Below are 21,429 nucleotides of genomic sequence, written 5' to 3'. Positions count from 1 at the left end.
AAATATAACAAAGAATCAGGGAGTTTACTATGTTATCCTTTCAACTTTTCTATATGCAAAAGATTTCTTACAATTAAAAATATTAGGGGAATGGGACTTCCCTGGTGGTCCAGAGGTTGAGAATCTAGGCTTGCACTGCAGGGGGCATGGGTTTGATCCCTGGTTGGGGAACTAAGATCCCACATGCCCTGTGGCACAGTCAAAAAAAAAAAAATTGGGGGAAATGTGATTTGAAGTTTGGAGTACCACACAAATGACAAAAGAAACAGATAGGATTACCCTGAGGGGAAGGGAGGGAAAAGTCATTTGCTGCACACCTGTTTGTATGCCCAGCACTTAATGAATATTCTCTCTCACTTAAGTCTTTGAATCTCCCTTGTTATTTTAGCTGAAGAAAGTGACCTCCAAGCGGTTAGCTGACTTGTCCAAGACCACACAGGATGGTGCAGAGCGGGAACTCTGATCCCATGGGCTGGCTCCAAAGCCAAGCGCCCCACCACTCAGCCCCTCCAGAGATTCAAAGGCCTTCCTCTCAGCCATCTGGGCCACCTTCCTGTGAGGTCCTGGGCCAGCAGGCCAGTGACCTGCACCTCGGAGCCTCCTCAGGTTCCCCCGCTATCCAGTGAGTATGGATGGGAAGGTCTTGGAGATCTTTTCCGGCTCTGACGCTCAGTAGTTTTTGAATCCAGCCAAACCCTTCCCCAGGCTTCAATTTTCCAAAGAGTAAAGTGATAGGGGAAGCCCGGGAGGCACAAAGAGCTTGAGAAAGATTTGGTGCCATCTGGGGCCAGTGTCACAGAGACAGTCACCACACCTCTAATGTCCCCTTCAATGTCACCACCTATGACAGTGAAGCCCAGGAGAATGGAGGCAGGAGAGAGAGGCACCTTCTGCTAGGGGAGGGCGGAGACAGGGGAATCCTTGCATCCACCCCGTCTCCAGAACAAGATGACCTCATCCCTTCCCAGACGGGATGAGTCTGGCCTCCCAGAGTCCCAAATTTCAGCATCTCAGGACCTACCAGCCTTGACGGCAGCCTCAGTCTAAGCACATGGGTACTGACCAGAGATGGGAAAGTCCTGGCCCCACAGAACGTGCCTCTGAGACGTTCTAGACGTTCCAGACGTGCCTCTGGCTTCAGGCCTCCCCGGGCCCCTGCCCAGCCCTCACTGGCCCCAACTCTGGGGCAAAGCTGTCTCCAAATACCCTGGTCCTGCCCGACCCTCACACCCACTGCAGACCAGGGGCAGCTCAGGAACTTGGGCCAGCCCTGGTCAGGGAAGGGAAAGGAGAGGGGTCCGTGTCAGCCATCGAGGCTCTTCCAGAGGTGGATGGGGGAGTCTGCTTTAAAAGAGGAACCCTCCCCTAGTCAGAGAAGTGTCATCCTCCCCCATCGCCTCCTTCCAACCCTCATCCACTCTCATCCTGCTTGACATCAGATAGTGCCTGGCTCCCCACCACGTACATATCCAGTTCCAGCTCTGCAGCAGGACATTAAGAACCTCTGTGATGCGGTCCTGCCCTTTGAACCTTACCATCACACCATTCAGGGCAGAGTTCAAAAGCCACATCCTCCATGGATCCTTCGCCAATCATTTGGCAGATACTGACCACTCCTCTGAATACCTGACACTCTTGCTCGTATACTAACGCTGGGACAGACACTTGTTAGGTGCACTCCTATATCTCCCAATAGTTGAGCAAAGATTTATTTGTCCTTTTCTTTCTCCTTTCCAACTGTGTCCAGTGCTTAACACAATGCTGACACCTCCAAGCAAGATTACTAGAGTGGGCTGCCATTTCCTGCTCCAGGGGATCTTCCCCACCGAGGGATGCAACCTGAGTCTCTTGCATTGGCAGGCGGGTTCTTTTACCACTAGCGCCACTTGGGAAGCCCTTAGTAGATTCTCAATAAATGTGGAATAAATAATGGAATAATGGAGAGATGGATGGGTGATGGATTAAAAATTGAATAAAAGGGCTCTTTTAAACACTTAATTCTGCACAAGGCTGTATCAAGAAAATGTATGCAGATTTTTATCTTCAAAGTTATATGACGGCAGACAGAAAACCTGACTATGCTAAGACATGGGAACCATCAGACTGATACGTGGATGTGCCAGGAGCATCCCACCCTCCCCAGGTCTGCAGCAGATGCAGGGGGGCTCTAAGAAGCACCCTCCTCCAGTGCTGCTCGGAGCCCCACCATTATTCTCCTGACCCAACATCATTCCCTCTATTCCAGCCTTCCTGTTCCAGCACCTGGGTACAGAATCATGAATTCAGCAAGTCTCTAAAAACCACACAGAGAGGAAGTCAAGGAACTAGAGGTTTTCAAAGGAGAGCAGCCTTGCCTGTATTTCCAAAAGCTGTCCTACAGCCAATCTCACACACACACACACACACACACATACACGAGCCAGAACTGCTTTCCCGAAGAAGCCTGCTCTGCCCTTCTCTCCCCACCCAGCTCCTCCTCCTCTGTGCTGGGGAAGACTCAGCACTCCCAGGGTTTCCCATCTCCCATCCCCCGACCCCTCCCCGCTTCCTGAGCCAGCCCATGCCCCCTTTCCCTCCTCCCTCCTCCTGTCCCACCCCCAAGCGCAGTCCCGCACATCTGGTTCCAGTTGTGGTTGGTCCATTCAGGGGCAGGCCTGGGGGGTTCTCATAAAACTGAATAATACCAGTGTTGGAGCCCAGTGCAGCTGGGGGAAGGGAGGGCAGGAGGCCGAAGGGAGTGGGAGGGAAAGAAGCAACAGCCGGGAGGCAAGGAGACAAGAAGAACCAAGAAAGGAGCAGGGCAGTGCCTGGCATCTAATGAGCATTCAATGGGTGCTTGTTAATGGCAGATTAACGCGAGAGACACGGAGGGCAGAAAAGCCAGGAGGAGACAGGGGGACAAAGAGTAGGGACCCAGAGGGAGGAAGGAGAGGAGCTGGGGGTGGGGGACGCCCATGGAGCCACAGAGAGGCCATTGAGAAGAGAGGGAAAATGAATGGCTCATGTTGGGGCCAGGTGCTGAGTTAGACACTGCCACGCAAAGCGGAGGGACGGGACAAAAATGGGGACAGAAGGACACAGAGAGACAGAGAAGAAAGAGCCAAGAGAAGGCCAAGGCCCAGGATTCTCTCAGCCTCTCAGCCCCCTGGGATGTGGTGGGGTGGGAGTCCGGGGGTGTCGATCCAGAGCTGACCTCACTTGCTCCTTCATTTCACTTCCATCACTATTTAAATGCCTACCCTGCACCACACCTTTCCCTTGTGTTCATCCACACAGATCCCTATCAAAACCTGGGAAGTGACTGTGATTCTTATCCCACAATTAGAGATGGGCTCAGCGCTGTTAAATGATTCACCCAACACGACAGAGCAGCTGATGAAGGAGAAGGAATCTGGATCCGGGTCTTCCAGCTCAAGAAGGCTCGATCCCCATATAGCACAACCAGGCATTCTGGGTCCCAGGGCTCCCCCTGGAGGGCACCATGTCACTTGAGCCCCCACTCTTGAGAGGCCAGACTCCCAGCCTCTTACAGCACTAAAGGGAAGCTGTTCTGAGCTGGGCTGAGTTAAGAACACCCAGCAGGGAGGGATTGGCTTCTTAAATCTTCCTAGGGTGGGGGCAGGGGAGTGGCCTGCAGGGGGAGTTGCTGGAGCCAACCCCTCCAGCGTCCTTGGACCCCACTCTCCTCCTCCTTCTCCACCACAGAGAAGACAGGGCCACATGCCCGGACCCCAAAGGGACAGGCCCTGGGCCTCAGAACCCTACCGGGTTCAACACACAGCTGGCTGGGAGCCAGACCCCGGGGGACCGCCCTAGGCATGTTTGTGCATTTGGGTTGCAGCCTCCAGCTTCTGACCACACCACCCCACTGCGGCTGGGGATGAGTTGAAGCTGTCCTCCAAAATCCTTTCATCCCAGGGCCACCCCTGGGACCCCTGACTAGGGCACCCTCTAAAGCTGACTCCAGAAGCCACACCCTGCCCTGTGGCCCCACAGAGCCCCTTCTCCCTCGTTTCCTTCCTGAGCCTGGGCTTCGCAGCTCAAGTCACTGGTTGTTTCCTATTTGTCATTCTTAACACTCAGGCCAGACTGAAGCAGGAGAGGGACGCCCCCTCCTCACCGCACTCCCCTATTTGCATCTCATTTGCATTCATTCCCAGCAAGGCTCAATGTGCAGCCCAGCCTCAGGCCCTCTGCCACACAGGCCCCCCAGGGAGGAAAAAATGCTCTGTGTTAGTCACTCAGTCATGTCTGACTCTGTGACCTCATGGACTGCAGCCCACCATGAAATTCTCCAGGCAAGAATACTAGAGTGGGTTGCCATGCCCTTCTCCAGGGGATCTTAATGACCCAGGGGATCAAACCCAGGTCTCTCACATTGCAGGCAGACTCTTTACCATCTCAGCCACCAGGGGAAATGGATCAGGGAGAAGAGGCAACAGGCCTTCCACATTCTGGCTTACTTCTCTCAGATTTGCACCACAGTCTGAGGATGGAGGGTCAAGAGGGCAGGGAAAGCCTGGGGAAAACGGTCTGCCAACAACATGTGCCCAGGACACCCACTGGCAGCTCCCTCTTCCCTGGATCCTGCCTCAGTTTCCAGCCAAGAGAGGCACTGGGAGTCAGTTCCAGCCCCGCTCAGCCACCAATGGCTTTGGGGACCAAAGGTCACTCCCAGTCCCTCTGGGCTTTCATCTCCTTATCGGATAACCTCAAGTTCCTTGGAAGTTTCCAGGCAGATGTTGATCCCTGGCTGCTGGTGTCAGTTGACTGCACACAAATCGCTATCTTCCCTGAGAAGTGCAATTTTAAAGCATGAAGGACTCTGAGATTCAGATGCCTCCAGGCAGGATTCCTCTTAGCCCTCCCCCAGTGATGATTACTGACTCAGCCTGAATCCTTTCAGGGATCCACATCCCTCTCCAGCAGAGCCACATCGACCACCAGAACTCCATTATTATAAGGTTCCTGGACTGGATGGTGGGGGAATCCCCTAACCTGAATTATCTGGATCTCAGGAAGGTGTTGGCAGGATTCATGCTGAAATGCTTAGAGAAAAGATAGAAAGTCGAGTAGATTCCTAGCCAGCAAGCCAAGGAGTGTTGATTAATAGATCAATGTCAACTTTCAGACTTGCCAAAGGGCTGTGTCCTCTGCCCTGGCTTGTCCGAAATACTTATCAGTAACTAAGGTAAAGACTCAGAATGGAGGCTACCAAGCACACGAAGAAAACAAAAAGCAGAAAGAAAAGCTAAGGTATCGAACTGAAGTGCAAAAGTGACTATAAAAAAGGTTAAAATTAGCAAGGAAACATTTTTCTTGCAGTGAAGTCCTGAACTAAGATTCAAAGGTCATTTTTTTCAAAAACTGAATTAACCATGTAGGAAAAGGTCTAAGATTTGGTGAAAACAAATTCAGTTCATACGGCAGAAGGATATGGCTGACCCCAGAACTTTTGCAACTTTTGGTTACCTGAAGAAAGGTATGGAATCAAATTAAAGGAAGGGAAAGTTCCATTCAACTCCACACAGCTTAGACAACATCATCAGAAATGTCAAACCAAAGAGCATCCAGAGGAGAACAACAGTATTTCTTTCAAAAAAAGCACAAGGTTAATGAAATTGGGCCCCATTTTTATTTCAGATGATAAAGAAAGGAGACAACATTCATCATCAAATACTTGAAAAACTGTCTTGGGAAGGTGAGCCAGAGCAAATTCCACTGCTCACGTACACCTCCCTTTGTCTTTTTGCCCCTCCATTTGTGAATTTCTTGAGCCTGGGACCATTTCCCATTCATCTCTGAATGTCCAAGAGGCAGAAACAGCCAGGGCTAAGCAGTTGCTAAGGACAGGATAGCATCCTGACAAGGCCAGGCCTGTGGGTGCCAATCAGCAGAGTGAACGCTGGCCCCAGCATGAGAACCGACCTCTAGCCAAGCCAGCCGCCAGGCAGGAAGAGTCAAGGATCTGGGCTGGTGGCTGAACTTCCAGCTTGGACCTGCTATCCCAGGCCAGCTCGTTGGTCAACTAGCCTCCTACTCCCTAAAACTGCCTCCTTGCCTGCCTAGCAGCTCTGTGGGGACTGGCACTGGCTTGCCACCTTTGCCCAAAGTCTAAAGCCCTGTAGCGGCCCACTTCCTGCCAAAGGTTGGGTTCTTCTCCCTCCTCTCTCTTATCACCAGCATGGCCCACTCCTCACCCTTCAGGGTATCTACTTCCCTCCCCCGAAACACCGCCCCCCACTTCAAGGTGCCCCTCATCTCATCATTCCTTCTCCATAACTTCTAAACTCATAAGAGTTCCTCTTATGACTCCCTCCTTTCCCTGGGCCCCCTGGCAATGAGCTGCTGAAAATTTCAACCTCAGGCTCTCCCCAGATTTTTTTTTAGTTACATAGTACTTTTAGGGTTGGACAGAATTGGAGACTTCCTTCCTGAGAACTGAGGTTCCTATAGATAATAATCACCATTTAAGATCCACCTTGAAATGAATTGATGTCCTTTCCTGGGTATGAGAATCAGAGAAACCTGGCCCCCTCCGACCGAGGCTCATGAGTGGAGAGAGTGTCCAGGCTCTGGAGTTACACAAGCCTGGCCAACCACTCACTGGCTGCATGATCTCAGGCAAGTCACTCAACCACTTAAGGCACTGGTGAGCGCAGAGTCTGGCCTGAGCAGCATTCTCCCCCAACTCTCGTCCTGGAATGGTTATGCTCCCCCCACATCCTACTCCTTCAGAGAAGCCATCACCACCCCCACCCGGAATCCAGACTCCTCTCTTCTTCCCATAAAACTCTTTGGTCCTGTTTAATAAATGTTCAAAATTTATTGTGCTTTCCATGTTCTTAGAGCTTTGTGGGTATTAACTCGCTTTAATCCTCTTAACAACCCTAGGGGTATTGACCATTATTAATCCCATTTTATAGACGACGAAACTGAAGTTCACAGACATCAGCTATGACTGCGATTACTCTTCTAGCAGAAGCAGCAGCATCCAGCGGGCAGGGACCTCAAGGCCTTTTGAGTCGACATCCTGTACGATGCAGGGCTCCCCCTATGCCTGGCGTACCCCCAGACTCTGCCTGCACACCCCCGGCCCTCAGTTCCTCCCACACACAAGACAGCTCCCACCGCTGAGAGGCAGCCTGCTACCCGAGACACCTGGTTTCGCTTCAGAGAACAAACCCCAAAGCTTTAGTCCTAGGTGGCGCTAGTGGTAAAGAACCCACCTGCCAATGCAGGAGATGTGAGAGACTGGGGTTCGATCCCTGGGTTGGGAAGATCGCTTGGAGAAGGGCATGGCAACTCACTCCAGTATTCTTGTCTGGAGAATCCCACGGACAGAGGGGCCTGGTGGGATACAGTCCATAGGGTCACACAGAGTCGAACACGACTGAAGCGACTTAGCATATCACACACACACACACACACACACAGTCACTCACAGTCTCCCAGAATAATCGCTTCCTAAGCTGGACATCCCCAGCTCTCTCCGTTTCTGGACCTTTCCACTCTCCAGGTGCTCAGCTGTCTCTCTGGTTCTGATCCTTTTCCATTTGTTCATTCATTCATTCACCCGTTCAGTCAACAACTGTTCTGTGAGCACTGCAGGGGGGACAGGAGCAGAGCCAGGTGGAAGGCCTGCCCTCAGCGTCTGGAGGAAGAGAGACACAGAACAAGCAACAGCACAGACACAAGTGTACACAGGGACAAGAGTGAAAGAGCAGCATGCCAGCGGGAGGGGCCACATCCCTCCCAACGGCTGATGGGCCCTCCATCCATGCCAAGCCCGGCCATGCAGGAGCACGTTCACTCCGCACCACAGCCCTGGGAGTAGGTGTAATCCCTGCCTGCTCTGAACAGCGCAGGAAGCTCAAGAGGCAAAGAGATGAAGTCACTTGCATAAGTCAATCATGATAAGATGGCAAGTAAAGGTGATACCATCTTATCTCCAGAGGTTGAGAAGTTTCCTTAAGATCCATTCCAAACTACTAACCCCCCAGCCACACACATATCCCAGCAGCAGCTGACCATGAAGAAGACAGTGGGCCTGCCCTGGCATGTCCCAGACCCCACGTTGAGCCCCTAGTGCAATGCTGGCTTCACCAGAATGGCGGTCACCCTAACCCCAGGCCCTCTGCTTTTATCCCACTTGATGTCACCTTCACACCTTTGACTTTTAGCCTGGCTGGCTTCAAGGTGGCTGGAAGGACTGTCCAAAAGGACATGAAGAGGTCCAGTCACTAGCCCCTCTTGCATGAGACATGGTCCCTGGTCTCACCGATAGCATCAGGGAGGCAGCAAGAAGGACTCCAAAGTCTGGGTAACAATCCCCCCAGGCTCTCCCTAAAGCCACCCAATCAGGACTCACAAAATGTTGGTGAGAATCTAGAGCTGACCAGAAAAATCCTGGGGCTTCCCAGGTGGCGATAGTGGTAAAGAATCTGCCTGCAATGCAGGAGATGCAAGAGACTAGGGTTCCATCCCTAGGTGGAGGAGATACCCTGGAGGAGGGCATGGCAACCCAATATTCTTGCCTGGAGAATTCCAGGGACAGAGGAGCCTGGCGGGCTACAGTCCTTAGAGTTGCACAGAGTCGGACACGACTGAAGCGACTCAGCACGCACACATGGAGGGACCAATCCTCTCCTTGTAGTGATGTGGGAACTGAAGTCCAGAAAAGACAAGTAGGGAATCCCAATATCACCACAGGGTCAGTGGACTTGAATAGAGAACCAGGTGTCCAGCTCCCAGCCCAGCCCCCAGGACAGCCAGTGCCACCCCAGCCAAATGAGAACAGAAGCAGGAGCCTATCCACTTAACCATAAAAAGGGAAAGGGCAACTTGGGCCCCTGGGGTGGTGAGGGACCCACAGGGCCTGGATAAAGGATGCTTGGGCTCCAGGTGCAGCAGGGCCCTGCTCCCCACAAGACAGACAGAGCAAAAGCAGGGGTGGGAAGGCTAAGCAGAGCAAGGGGCAACAGCTGGAAGCCCTCCCCATGGGTGCTCCTCCCCAGGGACCCCACGGGTGACTGTTTCCTAGGAACATTGTGTTCAGGCTGTGAGTCTTGGCTCAAGCACCCTACCCTGGCAGATGTCCAGCTGCCTGTTTAATAATGTACAGCCAATGGGCCATTAACAGCAGATTCCAAAAAAAAAAAAAGTTCGATGGTTGTTTTTGTTGTTGTTGGGTTTTTTTTTTCTTCTTCCGGGTAGTTGGTGGTGGTTATGAAAAACAAGTCTTCTCTGGCTGGAGTCCAGGGCAATTGCAAGCCGACCAGGTTCAAGGATCCTGGCAGATCCCACCTGCCTCTGCCCACCCGTGCCCCACCATGCTGCGGCGCCAGGGTGCCCGCTCCCACTTCCACACTCCTGGCAACACCCTGGGCCTCCTACCCTAGGGGGTCAGCCTTCCTGGCACCTGGGAGTTCCAGGGAGGCCTAGGAGAGCCAAGGGAGAGGATGTGGGAGGTGTTGGCAGGGGAAGTGGGGGCAGGTGGGGGACCGAGCTTTCCACGGGCCCAGCGCTTCCTAGGAATTCCACTCCTGTCTGGCCAGAGCTAGGGGCGGAAGGTGGGGCCAGGGTAGCCCAACCAGGTGTGAGGACCTCAGTCCACAGCCAAAGGGCCAGCTCTTCTGCGCAGGACTGGCTCAGTCAAAGAGCAAAAATCCTGGGGCCTGCCCCCACGGATGCCCGTTTCTCTTCATCCAAAAGTCAGTATTTTTTTTTTAATTTTTTTTTAACGAAACAAAGATGAATGTTTTTAACGATAAAAGGTACAATTCACAAAGAAGATAGATATCATAAACCATTAGACACCTAACAACAAAGAAACAAAGGTACATAAAGCAAAAATCAATAGAAATATGAGGGGGAAAAAAAAGAACATAATCATACTGACATCCAAGAGTCAGGATTTGGAGTAGGATCTGGGGAGTTCAGAGGCAAAGACTTATCAGAGGGCAGCTGGGACAGAGAGTGGAAACCTCGTCCTGTAAGAAGCTGCGTGGTGAGCAGAAACACCCTGGGCTGCCTGCAGCAGCTGGCCTGGACAAGAAAGCCCCCCAGACTCTCCTGATCGCTCCATCCTGGCAAGGCATTCCAACCCAGAAACACGAGCAAGGCAGAAAGAGCCTTGGTAGCCTTTCATGGTAGAATGAGCTGTCAGGAGCCAAGGGGCTGTGTCTTTATGGCTCTGCCGGTCTTCCTGGTGACCTTGGGCCAGTCTCGTGCCCTCTCTAGGTCTCTCTCTCATGGTCTGCCATGAGTGAGATGAGCTGGGGGTCCCACTTTCTGCCTGGAAGTCCTGGCCAGAGACGAACTGTCACGCCAGATACTGGGCTGACAGGAAGGTGCACAGTCATCATGATGATGGTGATAATGTTATCATTTATCAAGCTTTTATTGATTGATTGATTATTTATTATTTATTTATCAAGCATTTATTTATAAATGTTATCATTTGTCAATATTATTTATCAAGTGGGTACCATGCACTGCTTTTTTTTATTCTCCCAATAACTCTACTGGGCAGGTTACTACTATCACCAACATACAGAGGAGGAAACCGAGGCTTTAAGAGGTTAAGTCACTTGCCCAAGTTCACGAGGCTAGTGAATGATGGAGGCAGCACTTGGACTCAGGCCAGTTGACCTCGGGGCTCTTTACCATTCTGCCGTGGAGAGTCCAGCCTAGGGGAGTGGCCCAGACCTCAGGTGCTGAGAGCCCCGCCAGCCCCTCCTGCCTGCCCTGCACGTCTGCCTGCTGTCCCCCCTCCCCCATCCAGTCTCCCGGCATCTCCCCACGACCTCGTGGGGTCCAGTCTCCCCTCTGTCCTTCACTTCCCTTCTGCTTCCTAGGCCTCCTCGGGAGAGCTTCCTGCTTCTGCCAGGTAGGAGCACGCACAGACATAGACATGCAACCACAAACACTCACACATTCACACACACACACACACACACACACTCACTCACTTATGCACACATGCCTGCACACGTATCCACACACCGCACACAAACGTGCACTTAAACCCACATGCACACACACAGGCGTGCACACATCACTGCAAATAGCCACGCACACTCTTTACACATGCACTTCCGAACTTAAAGGCCCCAAAGATCCACACTGACACGCACACTTGCACCCACACAGGCACGTGCCTCACACTGGTACATACATATCCACACACACACACAGGGGCACACACATGAGCTCCAGCCACGGGAGGTTCGGTGCAGACACTGGAGGGCTGTCTGGGCAGGCAGAGCTGGACAGGTGTCTCTGCCACGCCACCCGGGTGATTATTCCAAAGGCGAGAAGGCTGCCGGCTAATAATACCGCAGCACATTCCTGGCCAGAGATAAGCAGCCCCAAGCAGCCCCGGCACGTTCTGGCCTCGGCGTCTCACCCCTCTGGATTCCACCCACCCGCAGCGCCATGCTGGAGGAGCCCAAGAAGCCGGCGCCACCAGTACAGACAGACGCCTTGGCCAGGGGCCTGGCACTCTCCCTTCTCCAGGGACCCCTCGGAGACACCCACCCCACACAGGCAAGAGAGGAAGGCTTCATGCATCCTGAGAAGCGGGCTGAACTACAGGTCATCCTCCCCGCATTCCAGCCCCTGCAAGCTGGACAAATGCACCCACATACCTCCAGGACTGACAGCACCCAACCGGCCCCCGCCAACTGCCAAGGGGCGTCCAGGGCACCTTGTCTCACCCCATCCTCTCCGCCACTTAATGACATCAGTCATATTGCTGATATTTTGCAGATGAAGTGACCCAGGTTCACTGAGCTCCCATAGCTAGGAAGGAAGAGACTCAGAATTTGAACCCAGGTCTTCTAACTCCTAAGCCAGGGCTCTTTCTAGGACCTCAAACAACCATCCGTCCTCGCTAAGTCTTAAGTCACATATTTTCAGGGATCGTTTTTCTCAGAGAAAAGAATCATTCATTACAGGCTCAGGATGAGGGCACCCTCAGTAACACATACAGGAGGGCAACACCCCCACAAAGGTGTCCAGTGTCGGGGGCTATTCTGGGCATCTGTAGCTGCCTTGGAACCGGAAGACAGACGGGTGTCCATCAGTCGGATAGAAGACAGGAGGACAGGAATCCTACAAACCCCCAAGTCACAGAGAGTTTTGGAAGAAACTTGGGAGATAAATGGACCCCCTGTGCATGGAGTCAAAAGGGCGGGGTCCTCGGTTTTTTAGGGCTGGGGTTCTGTACAAAAGGTTGCAGGACATCAGGGCGAAGGGCTGAGGACAAAGGCAGGACCCTGAGGATGACTTGTACCTACAGAATCCTGAGGGGCACAGTAGAAAGGAGAGGGTGACACGGACACAGAGAGAACAGTCAGACAGGAAAGAGACAGAAGAAGGACAGAAATACATGGAGGTGGAACCTGAGATCCCCAGAGGAAAGACGCAGCAGCAGGAGAATATGAGACGTGACCAGACACAGGGGCGAGAAGCTGGGAAGTTCTGTCGGGCCTTGGAGATGCCGGGCAGCCCTCACTTCAGTCTCCCTCCGACCTGGATGCTCGAGGGCTGCAGTTCTAAAGCCTGGGTGCACACACATGCACACACTCACAAGCACGCGCGTGCACACACAAGCACATGCCTAAACGTCAAACATCCCTCCTGACCACTCGGTCAAGAGGTAAAGCATTGCTCTGAGCATTTGTCACAGGAGAGCACTGAGATCCAGGGAAGGGTTGCAGTATCCCCCAGGGTGCCCAGAATCAGGAGAAGAAAGCTGGAAAGAGGACCCAAGTACCCCCATCCCCCCAAGATTCCCAGGAGGCAAAGGGCTGAGGCATGAGACCTCGGAAGCAAAGGCGGGAGAGGAAGGACACAGTCCCCGGGGACACTGGGGCACAACTTTCCCAGCCCCAGGGAGATGGGATCAGAGGAGCAGAGCGGCATCAAAGCTCGAGACCAGGCTCAGAGAGGGCAGGACCTTGGCTGGCAATGAAAGCAAGAGGGCACGGGTCCAGAGGGTGGAACCACGATGGGGAGCACGGCCGAAAGCAGGGGCGTGTTCCCACAAGGCCTTGGCTAGCCCCAGGCCAGTCGCCCAGTAAGGCTTCCCAGAGCCATCTGACCCGCACGGCCAGCCCCTTCAGTGCCACCCACTGGCCCCCACTCCAAGCAAGCCAGGCAACCATGGACACCTCAGGGACACAGTATTCATCAGGTGAGGCGTCGAGAGAGATGGGCACGTGGGTTCCTCCCTGTCCCCTAAGCCCCCTCTCCATCAACTTCACCCAAGAGGCACCCACTGCCTCTCCCTCCTAAGCCCCCTCCTTCCTGGGCACAGGGCAGCAGGTCGGCCAAGCCAACGCCAGGGAGCAGAAGCTGGGACCAGGAGAAATAAATACTAGACTCCTGATTTCACGGCCAGCTGGACAGAGACCCCACTTAAAGGCCTGCAGGGATACCTATGCTGGAGAAAAAGAGGGATGAGCAAGGAGATGAATATAAACTACAGAATAGGGAACCATGAGAAAAATGGATCATGTATCAGCAGTTGATTAGTGAACAGACACAGGCAACGATACATGTAGACACAGATTATTACTGAAATAGAAAGAGAGACGAGAGCACAGTTTTCAAGTCCATCTGCCTGATTCAAGCCAACCAACCAAAACAAGGCATTTTTGAGAAAATCAGGGAAAACTGAATGCAGACGAGGTATTAGCTGCTTTTGCTGCTGCTGCTGCTGCTAAGTCACTTCAGTCGTGTCCGACTCTGTGTGACCCCACAGACGGAAGCCCACCAGGCTCCCCCGTCCCTGGGATTCTCCAGGAAAGAACACTGGAGTGGGTTGCCATTTCCTTCTCCAATGTGTGAAAGTGAAAAGTGAAAGTGAAGTCGCTAGGTCGTGTCCGAACCTTAGCGACCCCACGGCCTACAGCCTACCAGGCTCCTCCATCCATGGGATTTTCTAGGCAAGAGTACTGGAGTGGCTTGCCATTGCCTTCTCCGATTAGCTGCTTTTAGGAAAATGCTATTAATTATGTTGACGGTGATAATGGTATTATGGTAACATTAAAATTAAAGTCCTTATCTGTTAATGATATGGACGGAAATATTTACAGTGAAATGATATAATGTCTGGGATTTGCTTTAAAAAAATAAAAAACACTCCAGCAAAAAAAGAGAAAGAAAAGAAAGTGAAGCGGGACAAACAAATCAAAAATAGCAAGAAACTGACAATTTTTGAAGCAGGAGTATGGGTACTATCATATAGTACTATTCTCCCTACTTCTGTAGATGTTTCAAACCTCCCATAATAAAGAACTGACAAAAAATATATATAGACAGATATACATGGTGGCTTAGTTGGTAAAGAACCTGCCTGCAATGCAGGAGACTGCCTGCAGGAGACCTGGGTTCAATCCCCAGGTCAGGAAGATCCCCTGGAGAAGGAAATCCCATGGACAGAAGAACCTAGCAGGCAATACTATATAGGGTCGCAAGAATCAGACATGACTTAGTGACTAAACCACCACATATAAGGGTGAGAGTAGTTTAGCTGATCCAAAATTCCTAAGATGTAGTATTCTAGATGATTTTCCTTGGAAACATGGTTCAACAATGGTATTTTAATTTTTTAGTTTAATTTACCAAGAAACTAAAACAGATAATTATAGATTAAGCCCAGTCGTAGAATGAGTAAAAGGTTAAAAAAGCAAGTCAGTTTTTAAAAATGATGTTATAGTGCAGGATGGTGATGACTGATATGGTAAAAGAGGAAAGGAGAGAGGGCACCGAATCCTAACCACTAGATCACCAGGGAGCATCTAAAGACGAAAGGAGACCAGGCCTGACAGCGGCTGGGAAACCAAGGAGCTCACCCACTATGTGGGAAGCCGATAACTGTCGCACCGCGGGCGTCATTTGCTGTCTGCCCAAGCTCTTGTCTGCACCCTATCTGCAGGGATGCAGCTACACCGGAGACATCAGCCACAGAGGATGGAGTGGGCTTTCTGCTGGGGGTCCCTGTTGATGTAGTTGGTGATAGAAAGTGCATGGCTCCTTGTTTATCACGGGCAGCTCAGGCCTGGCCCTAAACTTCTAGAATCTCCAACCTCTAGACCATCCCTGGATATTGACAATACCCTGCCTGTTTACAGATGGGAAAACTGTGACTTAGAAAAAACAGGCCCCAAGGTCACTGGGTGGTAAAGCCTGGATTCGAACCCACATCTCTCTGACACTCAAGGCTGCTGGGTGAACCTCAAAGGCAAGCAGATAACCAACCCAGCAGGAGCCTAAAGCCCCACCAAGAGCTGGAGCAATGAGAGAATTGGAAAGGAAGACAAGAACTGTATATCATGGGAGGGAAAGGAAGGAGAGGAAAGCAGGGAGGGCCTGCACCACTGGTTTGCGTGGCTGGACAGTTATTACACAGAAGTGGCAGAAAGGGAGACTGCAGCAAGTTGAATGGTGGTTAGACCAGTAGGGGAACTGGATGGTAAAAATGGAAGATGGTAAGCCTTGGTCAACATTTCAGAACACCACTCTTCCGAGCTTTGGAATTATTGCAACTCAGTAAGGGGAGTTTGGTTACCCCACACCTCCTGGAACTTCTAGTCGGCAGCTGAAAATGGGTTTGATTAACAGAACTGGGGAAATGAGTATAATTTCTGAAATTGTGAAGTTCACAGGGGAACTACTAATAAAAGAATCCTTTCATTGTCCACCAGAGCCTGAAAACAAAAGCATTACAGCAGTACCTTGGAGAGGGTTGCCTGTTTGCCCAGATCTCTAACTTCACGTCTCTAAGAACTGAAGCAGGAATGGGGAGGGACACTAACCTTCCTTTGCAAAGTTCTCAGCACCCAGGCGGTCCCCATCCATCTTCCCTGGCAGGTGAGATGCCCGAGGAAGTTCCGGTCCCCTGAGCAAGTCTTGCCACCCATGGCTGCATCTTCTCTCAGGACTACGTCCTATATCCAGGGACCAGACGGGCTGACTAGAGCCTAACGCTGCAGCAGGGGAAGGGGGTGAAGGGGAGAGGATGGGGAGGCAGGATACCACTGGGACATCTGCAGCATGGGGGGTGGGGGGTTCTGGCTGCGCCTATTCACCAGCTGTGTGGGGTGGGGCAAGCAGCTTGACCCCTCTGAGCCTCAGGTCCCCCCTTCCAATCCACCTTCCCCTCCCTGTCAGTGCTAAAACTGGAAGAATAATAATAGCAGCCTCATGGGGCTGTCTTGGGAATCCAGTGACACGATCCATGTAATGTGCTTAGCATGCAACCTAATTGCTTAATAAATAATAACCGCTATTATCATTAATAATAATATTATTGTTGTTGTTATCCTATCCAAGGCTCCCAGTTGGGCCCTTTGGTATTCAAGGCTCTGCTGAGACCAGCTGGAAGGAAGCGGCCGGTGGGCAGCAGCCGACAGGACAAAGGAGGGGTGAGCACCGCAGCTCAACCTCATCCTCTCCAGGAATGCAGGGCCGGCGGCTGGGAGGGTGGAGGGCGAGGGGAGATGCCTCGCCGCTGAGGTCAGGCCCTATTCGGAGCTGGCAGCCTGTTTATCATCCTCCCCGTTGAGGGGGGGTGGGGGAGGAGGGGGAGCAGGGAACAGGGAGGAGGAGGAGGAGAGGAGGAGAGGCAGCTGCGGAGAGCAGGGGGAGGACTCCCTGTAGGGGAGGGACCACTCCTGCAAAGCAGTCCTGAGAGATTCCTGCCCCTCCTAACTGGTCCAGTGAGTGGGGGGCAGGAGGAGTGCCAACTTCTATGAGTGGGGGTGCGCCCCCACTCATAGCCCCAGACAAGAACAGGACACTGACCCCCAAGGTGCAGCATCTTCAAAGCTCTCCCCACAGCACCCCAGCTAGCTAGAGGTTGTTTCCTTATCTCCATCTTTCAGAGGAAGAAACGAACGGAGGCTCAGGCTGGTCCAGCTCAAGGTCCAAGGATGCTCACTGACACCAGTCCCATCTCCTGGCTTTTGTCACTGCCCCAGAGGCTGGGCTCACAGCGGGGTGCATGGCTGGCATGAGAACAGATGTGCTCTTAAGGGGCATGGACGGCCTGTGCAATACTCCCTAGGTTAGGGCAAAGCAGGCTGGGACTACAAGATTCTCCTGGGTTCATCATCCTGCCCTTACAGACAGACACCTCAGTGTTAGAAGGTCAACCCTCCCCAGTCAAACACAATCACCTCTATCCTTGAGATTCCAGTCAAGGGGTCCTAGCTGCCCCTTCAGTCCCCTGGGACTCCTTCCTGGGCTCCCACCAGCAGCCCCTAGAACCAGCCCCTTCCAGCTGCAGTATCAGCTTGTTTCCTCCTAGGTTGTCTTCCATGAAAATCAAGGGAACAGTCTGGTTTCCCCCAGTGACTGTGCCTGGTACCTGCCCTGGGCCTGGGTTCCCCTTATGGAAAGAAAGAGGGCAACTGACAGCCAGGGAGGTGGGAGGAATGCCAAGACCCTCTCAGCAGGGCAGGTCTTTGGGGATATAGCTAGGTGTTTCCTCGTGCATGAAGGCTCCTTTTCCACTAGTTTCCACCTCAGCTTCTCCAGTTCTGGAGAAGCCAGTCCCCTCACCCCTACCTCCCCAGCAGTCTAAGAACTTCAGGGAATCCTGTCCAGTTAGAGAGCTCAGCATCTGTGGGCTCCTCGCAGGCTCAAGTCCCACAAGGGTCTCCCTGTATTTTGCTATCTGATTTCAGGATACTAAACACACGCACATACACACACGTGTGTGCCCAGAGCCACAATTCCTGTCTGGGCTCTGTGGTTAACGCACTTTGGACTCTCTGAGGACCCTCTTCCAAAGTGATCAGATTAAGGAGAGGAATAGCTGCTGCTAACAGCCCCTCAGCCTCTCCCAGAATGGAGGGGTACCCCAGATGTATTCCCAGAAGGTGGGCGGCAAGACCTGGAAGGTACTGGAAACCGTGTGTGTGTGTGTTGGGATGTTCTCACTCAGACTTCCAAGATAGGCATTTAAAAAGCCTTCTTACGAGAATTCCCCAGTGATCTAGTGGTTAGGACTCTTCATTCCCACTTGCTGGGGGCACAGGTTCAATCCCTGGTCAGTGAACTAACATCCCACAAGCTGTACAAAAATTCTTCTTTTGAATCCACCCATGCCCAGTAACAGCGATTCTCCCATTTCACAGAAGAAAGGAGGCATTTGCCCCAAGCTGTCACAAAGAACAGGAATCAAAGGTCAAATCTGGAAACTAAAGGGACCGGGATTGGGATTGCAAACTTCCAACCCAAACCAGCCTGACAGGGGTCCTGTGATGTCCATCCACCAGCCCATGCTGACATACGAAAAGCCAAATGACTCTCATGCTTCCTATAGGATGAGTGGATGTAACAGCCAGTTTCCTGTATCAACTTGGCTAGATAAGAGTACCTGGTGATTTCATCAAACACCAATCAAGGTACGTGTGAAAGTGTTTGTAGATAGGTTAATAGTCCTTAAAGAAAGATTACTCAGGATCTAATATGGGCCTCATCCAATCAGTTGAAAAGCAAAAACTGGTTTCTCGGGAAAGAAATTCTGCCTTAAGGCTGCAACATCAACTCCAGCCTGAGCTGCCAGTCTGAGAGACTGCCCTACAGATGTCAAACTTGCCAGTTCTCACAATCTCATGAGCCAATTCCTTAAAAGAATTCTCTTCATCTAAATATCCCATTGGTTCTGTTACTCTGGAGAACCCTCACTGCTACAAGGAGAAAATAACAGCTCACAAACTGTGGGTCCTACCAACTTAAAGGAACTCCCAATGCCCAGAGCTGAGACAATCTGACCCAAGAAAAACAATGAAAGTATTGGATTATAACCTATAAAATAAAAGGAATATCCACATCCCATACAGACATAAATTCAGTTCAGTTCAGTCGTTCAGTCGTGTCCGACTCTTTGAGACCCCATGAACAGCAGCACGCCAGGCCTCCCTGTCCATCACCAACTGCCAGAGTCTACCCAAACTCATGTCCATTGAGTCAGTGATGCCATCCAACCATCTCATCCTCTGTCGTCCCCTTCGCCTCCTGCCCTCAATCTTTCCCAGCATCAGGGTCTTTTCAAATGAGTCAGCTCTTCACATCAGGTGGCCACATATCAAAAAGCAGAGACATTACTTTGCCAACAAAGGTCCGTCTAGTCAAGGCTATGGTTTTTCCAGTAGTCATGTATGGATGTGAGAGTTGGACTATAAAGAAAGCTGAGCACTGAAGAACTGATGCTTTTGAATTGTGGTGTTGGAGAAGACTCTTGAGAGTCCCCTGGACTGCAAGGAGATCCAACCAGTCCATCCTAAAGGAGATCAGTCCTGGGTGTTCATTGGAAGGACTGATGTTGAAGCTGAAACTCCAATACTTTGGCCACCTGATGCGAAGAGCTGACTCATTTGAAAAGACTCATAAATTAAAAATTGAATAAGTAAACAAATGGGGTGGAGATGAGGTAAAGGACAGTTCTTTATAGTAGAATTCCAATTAATAAGCAAAGAAGTAGTAGTACTGTTAGTCGTTCAGTCATGTCCGACTCTGCAACCTCATTAATGTAGCCTGCCAGGCTCTGCCCATGGAATTCTCTAGGCAAGAATACTGGAGTGGGTTGCCATTCCCTTTTGCAGGGGATCTCTCTGACCCAGGGATCAAACCCGGGTCTCCTGCATTACAGGCATATCCTTTACTGTCTGAGCCATCAAGGAATGATGGAAATAGAAAATCAAATAAACCAAAATTGAGGGACATTCTGCAAAATAACTAAGCAGTTCTCTTCAGGAGTGCCAGAGTCAAAGGAGACAGAGCAAGAGAGGAATTGTCCCAACTTGGAGGAGGCTAAAGAGACGTGATGAATAAATGCAAAGTGGCATCCGAAACTGGATCCTGGATCTGAAAAGAGGTAATAAAACACTGGCCAAATTCTACTAAGATCTGTAGATTAGTTAACAGCATCAGATCAGTGTTCATTTCCTGGTTTTGACAATTGTGTAACAGTTCCATAAGAGATCAACATTCAGAAAAATTGAGAAAAGAGTATACTGGTACTCTTTGTACCATTTCTGCAAATCTTCTGGAAGTTTAAAATTATCTCAAAAAAATTTTTTTAATTTAATTGGGTCCTGAAAAAGACACAGATTAGGGGTCAGAATGAGAGCCGGAAAAACATAGTAGAATTAAGTCCTTAGAAGGGAAAGTGAATTCAACCTGAGAAGGTCCCCAGACACCTTGGAATCAGACAAAGACGCTCAGAAAAGAGGGCAGAGGAGGAAGAAGGCAGACTGCTCAGGGAGCAGAGCAAACAGGACAAGGTGACACAGGTGGAACACACAGGTATTCCAGCTCTGGGATCATCACCTGGAGAGGGCCAGACTCGACATCTAATGATAATAACCATGATGCTACCACTACAGCCACAGCTGTCACAAGTCACTGGCTACTGTGCACCAGCAGCTGAAAAGCACTCTCCATATTTAGCTAATTTAATCCTCACTGTGACCCTGTAGGAAGGTTTTTGTGACCCTAGTTTGTAGATGAGAAACCAAGAATCAGAGCACTTCAGAAAATGGTCCAAGGTCATCCAGTTGTAAGCAAGGAAAGCAGGAAACCAAGCCAGCTCTGTCTCCATAGCTCCCAAGTCTTAGCACAATAGAGATCTTTGCTGCTTCCAGTCCAACCTCCTCCTCATAACATAAGATGGCTGCTGAGTGCTCACCATCTCACAAGACAGCCCACTCGAGTATGGACCACTCCAACTGCCTACCCTGGAGGTCCAGGCAAGCTTAGTAAAGCAGAACTTTGTCCACCCAACCTGTCTCTCCTAGGACCCCATGCACAGGGAGGCCATGATAATAATAATGACAATAATTGCTGGTATTTATCTATTGCTCTGCACCCTTTAGATGCATTCACTCTTATTCTCACAATAATCTTCGGAAGCAGGAACTATTTTTATGACTTTTATAGATAAGGAACCCAAGTCATAAACAAACAACTTGCCCAATTCGAGTTATAAGCGTTAAAAAAGGAAAGTCAGACAGGAGGTTAGGATTCTCATCACACCATCTCCAGGCAGACTCTCCCCTGGAGGCTCTCCCTGAGTCTGGGTCCAACTCCTGGGTCCTGGTTCTACCACCTTCCTGGCTGTGTGAGCACACTGCTCGACCGTCTCAACGCATTTCCTCCTCTGTGTCCTAAGGGATTATACTAATGCCTATCTTTTAGTGCCGGTGTGAGGATTAGATTAAATGAGCCTGTCTGTACAGGCATAGAGGATCTTCATAAGCCAGAGACTGATGGCAGAATTCAAGCCAGTGTGATTTTCGGAGTGCAGGAGAGGGCACTGGAGATTTTCCGCGGCTCCTCCGATCACTCATGACCCACAAGTGACCTTCCTTCCCTGCTTCCTTGAACAGAACCTGGTTTGAACTCAGACAC

The 21,429-nt window shown here is 51.1% G+C and overlaps 1 protein-coding gene across 7 annotated transcripts in view; it reads right to left on the bottom strand.

The window, feature by feature from the left end:
- Positions 1-21,429, bottom strand: part of TNS1 (tensin 1) — a 244,910-nt gene that overhangs the window by 144,310 nt on the left and 79,171 nt on the right. The gene's annotated exons all lie outside the window — the stretch shown is intronic.

The sequence above is a fragment of the Moschus berezovskii genome, chromosome 2 (assembly GCF_049115385.1).
Source record: "Moschus berezovskii isolate FMDL1 chromosome 2, NW_MosBer_1.0, whole genome shotgun sequence".
Taxonomy (NCBI): Eukaryota; Metazoa; Chordata; class Mammalia; order Artiodactyla; family Moschidae; genus Moschus; species Moschus berezovskii.
This window is presented reverse-complemented; position numbering and strand designations above follow the sequence as displayed.